General features: G+C 33.0%; 1 protein-coding gene across 1 annotated transcript in view; it reads left to right on the top strand.

Moving 5' to 3' along the window:
- The window catches only part of LOC143206600 (lachesin), a 251602-nt gene that overhangs the window by 104113 nt on the left and 130576 nt on the right, over positions 1-16913 (top strand). The window lies entirely within an intron of this gene.

Below are 16913 nucleotides of genomic sequence, written 5' to 3'. Positions count from 1 at the left end.
TTTCTCAAAAATTAAATCCTTAAATTATATATATTTATATTTAAGGTTAAATTGTCTGCAAACTTACTATAATAAAGAAACAATTGTTTAATATTCAATAAGCAACGTTACATATCAGCATTTGAGTTCAAAATATAACTAAATATACCAGAAGCCAAGTCCAAAAAAGAGAAAAATAGATTTAATAGAAAAAACTAACCGGAAACAAACAACTTCTTACCGCCAATATGTTTAGAAAAATATTTGTCAAAACGTATGACCTAAACAAGCATAAAAGAAGGAAAACAATGACTGGCTTCTTTCTCCTATTCCCATTTCGGTGTTTGTGCTTTCTTGCTAACTGAAGGTCCCAGCAAGATACTTAAATATAATTGGAAGTTAAAGAAATGTTTTCGTTTATCTAACAAAAGCGAAATGTTTATTCTATGGAATATTTATTGTAACATTATTTCCATATGTTATAGAATATATTTATTTTTTTACTAAGAGGATATTTAAGTTACAATTAGCATTAATGGAGGAATTTAGTTGAGTATTTGGCAAAGTACTATTGACAATAACTTTTGTATCTCCCTAAGTCAATTTAAATATAAAGTATGACTGAATACTGTTTAAAAAAACTCTATAAATACGGGTCTTACTAAAAATATTTACGTGAAAATTTAATGATAATTATTTTATTTATTTATATTTCCAAGTGATCTGTACTTTCTACTAGCCTAATGTTGTTTTACTACTTTCTAGTATCCGTATAGTAGAGCAGATATAAGTATAGTCGAAACTGCATCCGAAATAAGATTAAATATAAAAATGCACCTTCATGCGAAACTCTAGATCTTTTCTCGAGAAGTTACTACACCATAATATGACAATACTTACACGATAAATATCTGATCAACCTGTGAATTAGTTCCATACCCATTCCAGTCAAAAGCTTGTGAGACCTCCTGCAATATTTCAGGGCACAATTTATTTACTTCAAACGCCGCGCTAGTAAAGAGCCACTGTCACTATATGATCTTGGTTGGTTTTAGACTGGTGATTTCGAGATCCAAGCTATAAATCTAGCCATTTTCTAGGAGGTTTAATATGTTTTAATACCAGTTTCTCAAATAATTTGAATATTTTAGGTAACAACGAGATGGGCTTGTAAGACCCGATGTATTCTGAGGGTTTATCAGGTTTTTTAAATATAATTATTGGTACCATGTTAGACATTTCGAAATGTGCTTCATTCTTCATATTCGTATTGCTTCATTCATTATATGGACTGTTGAAGATAGTAGACTAGATGGTATTTAAATAAGAAAAAATATGTTATTAATTTTTTAATAATATTCTTATTTTTTTATTGATGATATTTAAAGAATCTAATTTCTATATGTATTTCAAAGTTATATTTGGCGTTCCTTTTTACTTAAAAAAAGGACTTTTACTTTTCTGTGTCTGTGTCCTCAACTTAATGATTTTAGTATCCACATACTGAATTTCGGCAGCATCTTTGTCGGACCTTTGAAAGTTGGAAAGCATAGGATGATATAGAAAAAATATTGCTTAAAGAATTTTTCAGGGAACAAGACGCCAAGAAGCTTAATATAAAACTGTATAAGTGAGTAACTGTCAATTGTAATTTACATAGTCTATGTAATAAAAACTAAGAAAATAACTTGAAAAATAATTACTTAACCCAGTTTTATCTAGACCTCTTTTACTGAATAGATTCAGAACATTCAGAGAATTAAAAAGTTTTAAATTAGTTATAAATGTGATTTATAAAACGGAGAAAAGTGTATACTGATTTTAACTAAATTAGTCTGGATTACTTGGACTCTTCTCTGGATCATAAATCTGTATTCTTTTGTGGTTGGACTTGTACTTAACTTGCCAACCCAAACCATCCGTTGTGCAAATTTAATTCCCATGAGGTTCCATAACCACATCCAGTCAAAAGCTTGTGAGAGCTCCTGTCACTTTTGTGATATTGGTTTTGACTGGTGATTTCGAGATCCAAACTAGAAAGTTCCAGGAAGCATAATGTGTTGTCAGTTATTGTGTAAATTTCCAATTCACAAACTAGCTTTATACATATTTCGAGGTAATTATAGGTTATTGATTATAGATTAGCTAAATGTTGAAATATTCAGCTATTTCGTCTATATAGACTGCCGAAGTAGTAGACTAGATAGTATTTAATTAAGAAAAAGTATGCTACCAGGACAATTAAAAAGTTCCCGGACTGACACATAGATTGATCAATGAATTATTTTCATTGACTACCTTAACAAAGGAAGGCCATCAACAGCGACTATTAGCGTTACTGGGCCGTTTGAAGCACAGATTCGCCAAAAAACGGCCGCATTTGAACAAAATGAAAGTGTTGCTTCACCGAGACAATGCACCGTGTCACAAGTCAGTGAAAACGATGGCAAAAATCCATGAATTGGGCTTCGAGTTGCTTTCTCATCCACCGTATTCTCCAGGTCCGGCCACCAGCGAATATTTCCTTTTCTCAGGTCTCAAAAGAATGCTCGCTAGGAGGAAATTTTCGTCAAATGAAGAGGGGATCGAAGAAACAGAGGCCTCTTTTGAACCAAAGGACAAATCGTATTACAAAAATGGTATAGAAAAGTTGGAGGGTCGCTATAATCAGTGTATCGTCCTTGAAGGGAATTATATTGAATAAAGAAAAACTAATTTTGCCAAAAAAATTTATTTTACTATGATATGCCGGGGACTTTTCAATTGACCTTTTATTAAATTTTAATAATATTCTTAATTTTTTATTGATTATATTTAAATAGACTAAGAATCTATTTTCTTTTGGATTCTTATCTTTAGATCTATTGTAACTTCTAACCATTTTCTTGCGAGTCATATAAAAAATAAGCACAAGAAATTAATTCTAAAACGGTTCTCTCCCATTATCGATGAATACAAAACAAAAAATGAAAAAATATTTATCCCGAGATTCACATCAATATTTTTAAAAAGAAGCTTAAACTGTATTGGAAACTTTTCACCGTTTAATTTTTTTTAAATTCTCATTCTCCTTTGCTAAAGAACTTTTATTCTTTTTTTCGTTTTAAAGTCTGTCATAAAAAGACAAAATATCAATAAAAATTACGAATGTTCGATAAGTAGGGCGATAAACACAATTTCTTCACCGTTTTGATATAGATAGAGTACTTTTCAATATTCTTTTCATGAATTCTCACGCTATTCATACAACGAAAAAAAGCTCAGTCATCGATTCGGCTCCGCGACGAAAGCGAATTTATATAAAACATTCCAAGTTCTGCTAACAATAATACACTTTTGGAAGAAAATAAGTTATCGCGCTACTTTGCAGGGAACAGCTGGGAAGTGTCAGCCATTCAAATGGCAACCGGTTCCGATATTGCTTATTTGAAATAAGGACGAAATCGATTGCCTCGCTTTTTGCTTTTTACGGTTTTACGACGCGAACTGGCAAATCTCAAACGCTGAACGTGTGCAAAAAGACTTTTAAAGGAAACATTATTCCTCCCGGAATACCGTGCACGTAATATTGTACCACCAAGATATAACGAATAAATTTTACGAAAATGTATTTATCGTATTAAATATAAATTTGTAACACTTGATTCGGAGCTACCGTTATAGTAAGTTTTTAATTTCAAGCATTGTAATGAAAAATCGGTACAATATAACAAGTCAATTGAAGAGTTCACGACCTACAATAGTAAAACATTTTTTGGCCAAAAGTATTTTTTTTTACTCAACACAATTCCCTTCAAGGGTGATACACTGATTATAGCGACCCTCCAACTTTTCGATACCCTTTTTGTAGTACGATTTGTCCTTTGCTTCAAAAGAGGCCTCAGATTCTACGATGAGTGAAGAAATGCATTCGACGAAAATTTCCTCCCAGCAAGCATTCTTTTGAGATCTGGGAACAGGAAATAGTCGCTGGGGACCAGATCTGGAGAATATGCCAGATGAGGAGGCAATTCGAGGACCAATTCATGACTTGTGACACTGTGGATTATCTTGGTGAAGCAGCACTTCCTTTTTCTTCAAATGCAGCCGTTTTACGGAGATTTCGTCCTTCATTACAAAACGTCCAATAACGTTGTGTAATAGTAGCTGAGATAGTCCTTCAATTTCCAAGGTAGTCAATGAAAATTATTCCATGCGCATCCAAAAATACAGATACCAAAACCTTGCCAGTCGACTGTTGCGTTTTCCCACGCTTTGGAGCGGGTTCATCGTGTGCAGTCCACTCGGATGACTGTCAATTGGACTTCGGAGTGAAATGATGGAGAGATGTTTCATCCGTTGTCACACATCGATGCAAAAACTCGGGTTTACTACGCTTGATCATCTTCAAACACTACTCTGAATCATCAACTCGTCGTTGTTTTTGCTCAAATGTGAGCTCGCGCGGCACTCAATTTGCCCAGAGCTTTCTCATACCCAAATATTCATGAATGATATGATGTACACGTTCAATTTATATCTTTAGAGTCTCTGCTATTTCATTCAATTTCAATTTTCAATTTCAATTCAAAATCATTTTGTCTTCGGTGCTAATTTCGCCAAGTCTAAACTTAGCATACCTATCCTTGATGTTTGATTTTCCTGAGGCAGCGTCTGGAAACCCGGCATCAAGCCAAGTTTTTGCTTCAACTCTATTTTTCCCTTCAAAAAGCAATATTTTATCAACACGCTAAATTCCTTTTTATAAATTTTTTTCACAATAACGAAAGTTGCTTCACTCAAAATGCTATAATTAGCAAACTAATGATACGACAGCTGTCAAATTTATACACGCATCTTTTGAGGGTTAGGATTAACTAAAAATATATATGTATTTAATTCTAGTAGCGCCATCTATGTGTCGTGCCGAGGAATTTTCAATTGACCTCTTATATTATTAAGTGTAGAGTATAATATAGGCAAAAATATCACCTTTGCTTTTTTACATCTTTCAATAAATGTACGGTTTACATCTCTCACGCTTCTTATGTCGCAACAAGTAGTAATAAAAAGAAGCAAGGTCTGGACAATACGGTGCTTTGGATAGCACTTTACAGCTATTTTAATGTTTTCAAGTATGTTTTCACCGTATTTGAAACATGTAATCGGTCGTTCTTATGCCGAAAAATGACATTCTTTTATCTTTGCTTGTATTCCTGCCATTTTCAGAGCAGTGCTTGGCTCAGACCCATCAATTGTAGTCGGCTTCATTAGGTTCCATTCACATTAGCAACTCATAGTATACAAAACATTAGTTTGGAGCCATGGATATTCGGCTTTGCCGTTAATGTTAATACATGTGTGACTACATGATTTTTTCGCTTTGTGTCATCGTAATTAATCACCTTTTCATAGCCAATAACAAAACCATGCAAAACATCTGCATGATTGGTTGATAACGAGCAGTAATCTGGCAAAATATCAAAGAAGAGAAAAGCAAATCTAACAAGATATAAAAGAAAATACTTGAAAGAACTCCTGCGTCGGTGGTATTCCGGCTAGAGAGAATATACTAAAAACACAAAATACTAACATCATTGAGTTTTTAGGTACTGGAGTTTTGATATCATTAAATATGGTGGTGGTTCCTTAGTGGGTAAGCTCTTTTTCTATTAAATATATTGACCTTGCCTTTATTTGGAAAAATGTTCTATAACAACTTTTATTGTATTGTAATTAATTAGTTAATAATTCAAGAAGTATAAAGGAATGTATCTACAAGGAAGTTGTTATAAAATTTTATTTATATATAATTACATTTCTATTATCCAAATACGTGGTAGTTTAGTAAATGTTTATGGCATAGTTAAGGTTCGTTGTTTTATATCCTTTAATTTATAATAAAAATTTAATATTGTTCTGTATTTTTCTTTTTACCTCCTATAAAATGTTTTGTAAATTAATGTCATCTTAACAGTTTTTTAAAGGTCATTTTTACAACATATGTATTAGTATATATAGGTTAATATAAAACTTATTAACATTACTGATTCATTTAAAAAATAATACAGAGGATATTTTACATCTTCAAGACTAATACTATGACGATATCAGAAGTTTGAATAGAATTAAGACACAGAGTCACCCAAGCAACACTGAGAATTTTCAAATATTTCTAACACTGGGGACGCTTTTTTTTTGGCCTTGAACCGGGAAGGGGAATCTTATTACGGATACGTGGTCGGGAAGACCCGCAGGAATAAGATAGTTGGACTGGTTATGTGGAAACTGCTTCTGGGCTACCCACAAAACCTCACCCTATCAGCTGATCGCATGACCCTAACTGATACTTTTTACTGTTAGTAAGGAGGGTGCCCGTAACCGGTAACACCGTTAAGAGGTACAAGGGCCAGGACATGGCGTCGTTATCACACCACGCAGCTTGCGATACATGAGTTAATCGCTCGCCGGAGAAGATCGAGACAATTTGGAGTTAGAGCACGACGGGGAAGTGTCGGCTGTGATAGAATTAGGCCACGAAAAGCCGAATGAGTTGTTGGTCTAAAATATTGGTCGTCTCGATAATACATCTATTGTTCGAGAGACGAAGAGTGGAGAAGTATCTCGAGTAGACCTCGGATATAAAATCGTGAACTTGGGGGACGTCTGTTTCTCTATGAATTTGATTATTCTTCTTTTGTTTTGAAAGACTTGAACACGTTCCACCTGGCTAGGTGAGACGTATTTTAGATAGACACTGGTGCCGTGAACCAGTGTGGTGCCTGGTGCATAGAACGACTGATCGAACCAGTATCTTGTACACGAGAGATATTATAGTGAGAGAAAGCCTGCTGGACCAGTTGATAAGCGGGAACAACAAATTAACAATACCTTGACCTTTATGGAGGGACCTTTGAATGTGGGAATTCCACCTAAATTTGCGATCGAAGACAAGACCGAGATAGGCTTCTTCTGACCACGGGATTTCGGCGTTTTTTCGGATTTCGGAAGAAGATGGCTTGGGTTTTTTGTGGATTGATCGTCTCATCGAGTTGTTATTGGAGTCTGCTTCAGATATGCGGTGCTACTCTGGAAGACGTAAAGTAAGCAGTGTCGTCTGCGTAAAAAGCTGCCTCAACTGGTTATCTCCTAGGGTTAACTGAAAGAAAAATATTAAATAGAGCGGCTGCCAGGGGGATCCTTGTGGAACTCCTGCGCCGGTGGTATTCCGGCTAGAGAGAATATATTTAATCTTCACCTGGAACGATCGTCCTGACAGAAATGATTTGATAAGAGCTGTTAGGTCATCAGGTAGACCCAATCGGATGCATTTCGCCACTAAGCTTTCGTGCCAAACCTTGTCATAAACTTTGGTTAGGTCCAAAAAGACCGTTTCAAGTCTTTCACGTCAAATCTCAAAGCACAGTTGATTTTTACGGCCAGCCGATGGGCCTGATGAACGGCTGAGTGTTTGACGCGGAACCCGAATTGCTCATCTTGAATGATATTGTTTGTGTTCGTAAAACCATTAAGAGCATAAAGAATTGCTCTTTCAGCAAGCTCGGAAATGGAACTTAGTAGGCTGATAGGTCTGTAGTGATGACTTAGCTTCTTTTTTGGGGATAACTGCGATGAATGCATGTTTCCATGTGGATGTAAAGTGTTGCAGCCTCAGAATGGCGTTGATGTTATTACTTAGTTCGGCGAGCTGCTTGTAGGGAAGATTTTTGAGTTGGGCTATCGAAATATTGTCGAAACCCGGGCCCTTCTTGTTCCGAATCTTGCTGATCATTTGCGTGAGTATTTTAATAGTGACTAGATGGTTTAAAAGATAACTCAGGGGCACTTGAGCACGAACGGAGTTGGCATTCCTAATGATTTCATCGTTGTTAGCACCGTTTACATTTGTAGCAGGAGGGAGGCGTTCCATTTGGGACTCATAGGTTTTAGCGAGGAGCTCGGCCTTTTCGTGGTCGGTGACTGCGGAAGTTCCTGTCTCCGCTGACTTTATGGGGGGGGGTATGACGTTTTGCGCCTTCCCCACGAAGCTTTTAAAGAGTCGCCAGAAAGTTGCGGGGCCATCCAGCCTTTGGTCCGCTGGAAATGAGTTCCATTTCTCGGATCGCCAGGCTTTAATGGTTTCCCTGCAATTGAGACGCGCGCGCTGGCGACGATATAGTCAGTCGGATCACGATGATTTTTAATGTATCCTTCTAGAAACGCCCTTAGTAGAGACAATACAGAGAGAATGGTGAAATTCATTAAGGAAATAAAATATACCCATAAAATTTTATTATGATTTTAGAAATTAATTATTGTCTTACAGTGTTATATACCTATTACAGCACAGGGTTCGCATATAGTCTCGTATACTAAAATCCTCAGGGCATTTATTAAATCGACATCCGCTAATTGCTTGAATAACGTTGGAGTTAACTTTATTGGAACAGAATTACTCATTTCTGCATCTCACCATTTTTACATCTGAAAACTTTGGCGTGATTTGATTTTATTTCGATTAATTTTCTGATATTTCATGGTTATAAAGTTGTTTTTTTATTATTAACAATGCGTGAAACAACGACCAAACAACAATACGAATTTAAGAGTACAATTTCACACACTGAAAAATTAAAATCCGTATTTAAGTTCGTCTCGACTTTAATCGCAGCTAATTTGCTCTAATTCACGTAATTACATACATTTGTTTAATTACGATGCTGGGTTCATGTAACTGGAGATTCTAACTAACTCTACTAATATACATCTCCATGAAATCCGAACAAGTCATTTAATTTAATTTAAATTAATCTCCTGCTAGCACTTAGACGATTAATACATTAAATTATCAAACGTTCATTAATTGATATTTCATTAATCATTTCTTGTTACAGCTCCAGAGAACTAATTGACATGAATACTTATTAGATATTACCTAATAATCTTCCACAAAGTAAGAAGAATAATTGGTATATAAAGTGTAATGAAGGTATGGTGTAACTAAGAATATTTCATTCATGGAACTACTGTTTTTGTTGTAAAACTTCGAGGATTGCTATTTATATTTCTGCTATAATAATAATTTTAAAAAATATTGAGGATCGAGATTGAATGAGTTCCAGCGTTGGAACCAATTTTTGCCACACTTTTTCACTCCTACTGTGGTAACTCCCCAATGTGTTTTTTGAACGCATCAGTCGCTTCATAGTGTACAGAACCCAATAAATAGTTTTTAATGTTTTGCAATAATAAAATCATTGAGTGCCAAATTAGGACTGTACATGGAATGAGCTTAATTAGGTACTTTTACTGGTTCACTGTTTGAGTACTGGTATCATATCAAATGACTTCTTCTTCGACTTTTTTAAAAGTTCTTTGATGGCTATATTCATTATTATTAATTTAGAGTCTTCCCAACCTTATAGTAATTTTTGGAGGCTGTCAGTACAGAGCGAGGAATTTCAACAATGATATATGCTTATAATATTAATTTTTGAATAAAAATATTATCTAAATCTACACAATACATATCGAAACAAAATAAATATGTGAATAAACAACTAAATAATAAAATTGCTAATAAATAAAAAATATCTTAAAATTAAGCTATGTATAGGGTAAAATTAGATTTTTAAATAAGGATGGATTGCCTTCATCAATCATTTGACGAGGTTTTATGGCAAAAACGCATCGCTACACTACACTACACAACGAAAACACCCCACATGAGACAAGTCATCACTTCTTCTGAGAATTAAAAAGTTTCTGTATTTCATTGAAACATGGGGAGCACTAGTTCCTTACATTGGGGGTAAAGAGGTCTCACAGTTTGATCTGTTAGAAAGTAAAGGGTAAATTGGCAGTGAACAATTCTGGTTTAATTTAATTTGTAAATATGTCCTTCCTAAAGAGATAGCAAAGCAAAAGAAGTCAATGGAACAAGCTTGTTTTCCTCCTCCAGCATGTCCCACTCAAGCTGCACTCATCTATCTATATTACAATCTATAAATGGGGAAACATCTTTGTAATATAATATATTTATAATTTATGTTCACCAAAAGCGGATTAACGTCCAAGATTAGAAAACTACAGAAAAAAACGTTGTTGGTAGTAATGTTAAAATAAATAAAAAATAATAAAACCTATTATGTGGGTAAATATATTAAGCGAGTTATTATATCGAAATAAAAGGTTAGATTTGAAAAATATTATTTTATTACATCCATTTTTTACTACAATAAGTTTTCTAGAAAACATAAAACTTTATCTCTTCCCAGTGAAGCACTCATTTACACATTTTCCCTTGTTGGAATAATCTGGAACGTTTCTTTGAATCGTTCCAACAATAGTCTGATTCAATTGGAATTCATTTTCTTTGGCATTATCGCATTAGAATTCTGGCGAAATCGTCTCCCAGAATCATTGGAATTGAAAAAAAGTACCTTTAGACACATTAAGCAACCTACACCTTCAAATAGTTTCAACATCCTTTTATATATTTGTTTGTAGTTAACTTCTTTATGATATCTGTAATATTTTCTATGGCGTTTTTTACTGCTTCTTTATCACTACTACTGCCTTCATCTTTGCTTCTAAGAAGTCTGAAAATTATAGAACTATGTATCTGAACCTGCATCTTTTTGAATTGATTTTATGCATTACTTTATCAATCATTAAAGAACTTTATGCAGAGTTGCTAATATAGGATACTTTAAAAATCATCGTGGTCCGATTGATTGACTATACTGCGTTGGCGCGCGCGTCGCCAATATTAGAAATATTTTAATCATCATATATTTAATCATCATCAGTATAAAATCTTTTATCAGTATTGCTTGGGGCGTCATAATGTTAGTCTTTGAAGCGTAAAATATACCCTCTATTAGTTATTAAAATAAAGGGTAATTTTCATATATTAAGCTATATATACCATACTTATGTATATATAGTAAAAATGACAAAAAACAGTAAGAACATGACATTAATTTACGAAACATTCTAGAGGAGGTAAAAAGGAAAATACAGCATAATACTAAATATTTATATTATATTCATTTATATATTTTAAAATTTAATATTAATTTTTAGATAATTTAGATGATATAAAACAATGAACCTTAACTAAGCCATAAACTATTTATTAAATTACCACATATTTGAATATGCAATACTATAAATGTAATAAATGTATTATATATAAAAATGAAATTTCACAACTTCCTTATAGATACATTCATTTATACTTCTCGCACTATTTACTATTTAATTATAATATAATAAAAGTTGCAATAGAAATTATATATATATATATATATATATATATATATATATATATATATATATATATATATATATACCTTTCAACTATTTTCTTTTATTTCTGCTTAGGTCTGCTTTTCTCTTCTTTGATATTTTGGCAGATTACTTTTCCTTATCTAAATAGCTAGCCTTTCAGGATTAATGGTATGCAATATTTTCCTGCACTTCTACAAAGCCTATAAACTGGACGATTAATTGAAATTACTTAAATAAATAATTTCCTATTACCTTGTCAATATTCAATTGTCGAATATTATTCTGGGATTCATATCGGCTACTTGCATTTGCTTCAATATTGAGTCCTATAACATTCTTAACACAAAAAAAACTTATATAGACAGACTCAAATTAATTTTTTGGCTTTAACCCTTCTTTACTTATCGTACCCTATCTGAAATTCATTCGTAAGGTAAAAATGATATCAATAGTTTTATGGAAAATACAACCTTGTTGATAACTCCTTATATAGTGGTATATAAGCTTCTTGACTTCTTGTTTTCTAAGAAATTCTTTAAGCAATAATTTTTTCCTTATCATCCTGTGGCTTCTAACTTTCAAAGTCTTACAAATTCTTAATGTATAGATTAGATTGTTTAAAATCTATATTATGGATCCGACAAAGATGCTGCCGAAATTCAGTATGTATGGATACTAAAATCATTAAATTGGAAACACAGAGAAGGCAGATGATCCTTCTTGTTATCGGCTTTTGTTGTGCAGCAAGCTCATAGTGAAATATTTTGCTTTCTCTTGCTACTAAGTATGTCATATTACAAATTTGACATATTAATTTACTTTTGCTGCAATAATGTAAGTCATTTAATTAATTTATCCTATTTGTAACAACTGAAACTAAACCTACCTTTGACTCTCCATATTTGTAATCCTGTTAAAACGTTGAAATATTAAACTAAAAGGCCTTCTTTTTAACTCAAGTAAAAGGAACATCACAATATAACTTTAAAAATGCCATATCAAACGCTTTAATTGTTAAACAAATAAATGCCCAACGTTTAATCAAAGTCATACGGTACATCCCCATTTCTTTTGAGAAACGCTTGGCTTGTAATGCCATGCGATGTTGCCAAATCTAAGGACAAGACTATATGTTGTACTAAATACTAAAAAAATTTATCTATTCTATTATAATTATTTTTTTAAAAGAAAATACAAAAGTTAATGTTAGAAAGTCTTGTTAAATATATTAATTTTCTAAAATAAAATACATCCATAAAGCAAACAGCCTACCTGAAAATTGGCAACATCGACTTTTAGCATTTTGGCTTGCGGCGAGTAGATTGCGCCGACGAAAATACGAATAGTTCCGAAAGTAGGCGAATCTCCGGACCACGATGATTTTTAATGTATTTTTAATGTAACTAGCTAATATTTCTTGAAGGACGTTCTTTTTCCCAACATTAAGCTCTCTCAGTGGCTGCAATGTTTTGGTCCAGTGATTAACTCGGCGCTTTTTCACGATATCTAAATCAGTAGGAAGATACTCCTGGCAGAAGTAAATTTCAGGCCTTAACCCAAGCAACTCTGGGAAGACTTAATTCTCTTACCAAAAGGTTTAGCCCGCCCTGGGGGAGCAGTTTCCAACTTCTGTCGTCTTAAATTTCAGATCTTGACTCAGGTACGGTACGATCTTATTCAGAATTTGAAATCTCGGCCAACTATAAATCCTATAATATTCAACAGTAAATGAAGGGATTTTCTACATCCCTCAAATAGCTGCATTTCTTTTGGCTTTCTATGGATCCTTTTCAGACTAATAATTTTCGCTCAAACAATTGTATTAAATTATGCCTCTATTGAAAAAACTACTTACTGTAGTTACCAAGCCTTTGTAGTCGGGTCCACTACATTTTTTCTACCTGATATTTAAATTATGTTTTAATATATTGTTTAAGAAAATCGGTGAATAAATATTACAAGATTTTGCCACTAACGGAATAGAAAAAAATAAACAATAAATGCTTAAAAGACAGAGATTATGAATTTCAATAGTATAATATCCAAACGGCAGCTAAAAAGCCAATAATTTTGATCTTTCTACCGTTATTCCTTTAAGAACTATTTAATTATTCCATAAGTCAAAGGGACGATTAAATTCGTCTGATGACTACTAAATTTATTAGGCACTAATGATGATGCTAAACTATATCTACCATAAGTGAAACATTATTAAACTAATTCCCAATCAGGTTTATCAATATATTTTCATTAGGTTGAAATTCGATGGAATTCATGTATTCAGAACGACTCGTCAATAGTAAGCGCCTTTTCTGCAGTTTTCGATCTAGTATATTACTAATTGCATCGGAAACTATTTATTTACGACCGCTTATATACCACATCAAAGAATTTAATTTCAATCTACCTCAAAGCACGTCTGTACGTAACTAGTTTGGTATCAGATTTCAAACGAAGTAGGTTTCGATTTTTATTTTTCATTCTCCTGATATAATTTGCTACTTTTAATAAATAACCCGTGTTTGCTAATAGTTAGTATACTACTACGATCAAAAAATGTTAAGATCTAAAATTTGTCGCATTATTGTTACATATTTCAGCAAGGATTATTAGATATTTACATGTATTCTGATCTTCTTTTCAATATAAAAACGAATTTATTGGGAAAAGGTGAACTACATATTCATCAAATTAGTTTTCATATTTTTTTACTATTTTCCATTTTCTGGCAATATAGCAATACCCTGTTGCAAGGAAGATGTTGGTTTGGCATCGATCATATCGATGCGATTGTATATAGTCTATTCAAGGTGTTTTTAGTAATGCGTCGTGGATATTTGTGACGTCGAAACATTACAATGTTGCATCATCAGCTCTGAGTTTTAATTCAGTTTGGCTTTGACATACAAGAAAATTCTAATTTAAATAAAATAATTGACAAATGAACAAAACAAATGAGTTATTCAGGGCGGGCACGTGGTGAATTTGATAGAAACTAACGGAATTATTTATGATTTAGTCTAGTGACTGACAATTTACAATTGACAACACAGCTACTCCAGCGAGTCCGGAGAAAGAAGAGACCGTCGACTATCTGTGTAGGGGTTTTTATAGGTCCATTTCCATTCTTGGGTCCTAGATTGAGGACGAGAGTTGGATGTTTGCTTTCTTAGTGTTGGAAATTCTATATAAGTCTATATATTATATTCAAAAAGCAATATTTTATCAACACGTGAAATTCCTTTTTATCCATTTTTTACACAATAACAAAAGTTTCTTCACTTAAAATACTATAATTCACAAACTAATGATCTGACAGCTGTCAAATTTATACACGCTTCTTTCGATGGTTAGGGCTGATTGAAAATATATGAATTTAATTCTAGTAGCGCCATCTATGTGTCAGGTCGGGAAGTTTTTAATTGACCTGTTATGTCCTCTAATTCATTGTTTACAACGTGTTCATCAAAATGTCAACTTATATCATTTAACAGCCACTCTATTCGATTGAATTAAACTTATAGGGTTAGTATTTAAATTGAAGTAAAAATATTGGTTTATTTTGACATTGGCTCAATTTACTTTTTAATGTAGATTATTAATGTACAATAAAGAAGGAACAACAGATTATATATGCATATAATTGAAAATTAATAAACATTATAGGGGATTATTTTGAAAACCGGATGATATTTTTTGTAAGCAATGATAAATATGTTGGTAATAAACACATAGTGACTTTTTCTCGATTATTATCAATATAATTCCGTGTCACTGTGCCATCAAGGTTTAATAAAACAAAAAAAGTATCAGCATTAATTTTATCACTTCACCCTTAACTCCAATAAATGTTCGGGGCGTTATAACAACTCATAAAAAGCAGTTCTAAAACGACGTTGCATATTTTTCAGTTCAATCGAAAAGCGTAAAAGGCAAAAATGGGATTCCACCCCAGTTTGCTTCCAATAAGCAATATTCGAAATGGCCGCCATTTGAATGGATGACATTTTCCAGCTGTTTCTTGCAAAATAGATCCATAACTTATTTTATTGGAACTGGTGTTATTGTGAGAAAACATCAGAAATATTTTATGTAAGTCGTTACTGTTAGGAATAGTATGTCGATTATTTTGTTAAGCGAAATCAATTTTATAACGCTTTTGGTGTGTGTTAAATATTCATTCGTAGTTTTTGGAAAACATTTTTAGGTATTTATTACTCAAGTTTAAGTCTTATACGATTGTTCAAATCTGATTTAGTAGTTTTGGGATTGGACCCGAGTTTATAAATTAAAACTAATCAACCTTTGCAAATTATTGCACACTACATCAGTAGAAGTTACACATAGATCTACCTATGCGAGGTACTTGCTTAAATGTAATAACCTGAGCTTCAGTACGAAAGATGCAAATACATTGTGGGTGGTACATGTTCGTCTTGTCGGTCGGAATGTGTGGCTAATCGATGCCATTGTCTATCGTTTATCGGAACAGCCTACTATTTTTGTGGGAGGAATTCGTACGGAAAGAGAAAACACCGGCTGAATAAAAACTTATTTATTTCATGTCTTAAATACTATATGTGTTCGATAGGGGGATAGACAGGATATTAAATTAAGTTAAGGCGCTATTGAAGTGGTACTGTTACAAGGTGTAACAAGAAAAGAGGGAGACAGAGAGACGTCATTGTGATGGTACTTTATAGCCGAGAACCGAATGGTACCAATCCACCAGTGTTGCCAACCTCTGAATTTAATGTAGCTGTAATAGTGGTGGTCTAAAGGGTTGTAGCGGTCGATAAATTATTGTACGGTTGGTTTTTTTTTCATTAAAGACTATTACCACTCTTTTTGATCCTATTAATGGGAACAACTACCAATCGATATAATTTGTATTATCTTTTTAACAATAATCCATCCTATATGTAATATAATAGAGCAATATTATGAATATGACAAGTGTGGTCAAATATCATATGTTATCACTTTTGTAATAATGAAAACCTAAGTTGACATAAATTTATTTCAATTAAAACCGTATATATCAGGGCTCAAAGTCATAAATTGAAATCGGTTGTTCTTTCATTTAGTTAAGGTAGCGTACATTGATAGCATTTTTTTTCAGCGATGAATATCTGTGAAAAGGCGTAATAATGTATAAATGTAAATATGTAAACAACTACCAAACAACCTAACCTAACCTAATGTTATGTTCGATGATTGTAACATCTCTACATGAAATATTAGATCTCTACATACAAAAGCTAATTATGGAACTCTAAAAATTAAATTTTCAATATTCACTACTTTTATTGTTTGATTTAAAGGAAGATTGCTACTAGAGTCCATCCAACATTTGGAAATCTACGTTAATGCTGCTCTAAAAAGGTTAGAAAACAAGGAATTGCCTTGTTAGATGAAAGTCTCTCAAACAATCAAAGAACTTATAGACAGCTTAGCGGTTGATGAGTCCATTATTTTCACGCATTTATTTTCAGGAGTTTTCTGTCATGTATTGTAACTGGAGATGAAAAGTGGATCCACTGCAATAATATCATGTGCAAAAAAGTAAGGCCATAAAGTCTTGGTGGTATCAACAAAACGTGGTGTACTACGAGTTGCTAAGATCGAATTAAACTGTAGATATCTACTGATACCAATTT

This window comes from Rhynchophorus ferrugineus, unplaced genomic scaffold (genome assembly GCF_030347505.1).
Source record: "Rhynchophorus ferrugineus isolate W39M unplaced genomic scaffold, kcgeb_rfMv2 rfM1, whole genome shotgun sequence".
Lineage (NCBI taxonomy): Eukaryota > Metazoa > Arthropoda > Insecta > Coleoptera > Curculionidae > Rhynchophorus > Rhynchophorus ferrugineus.
This window is presented reverse-complemented; position numbering and strand designations above follow the sequence as displayed.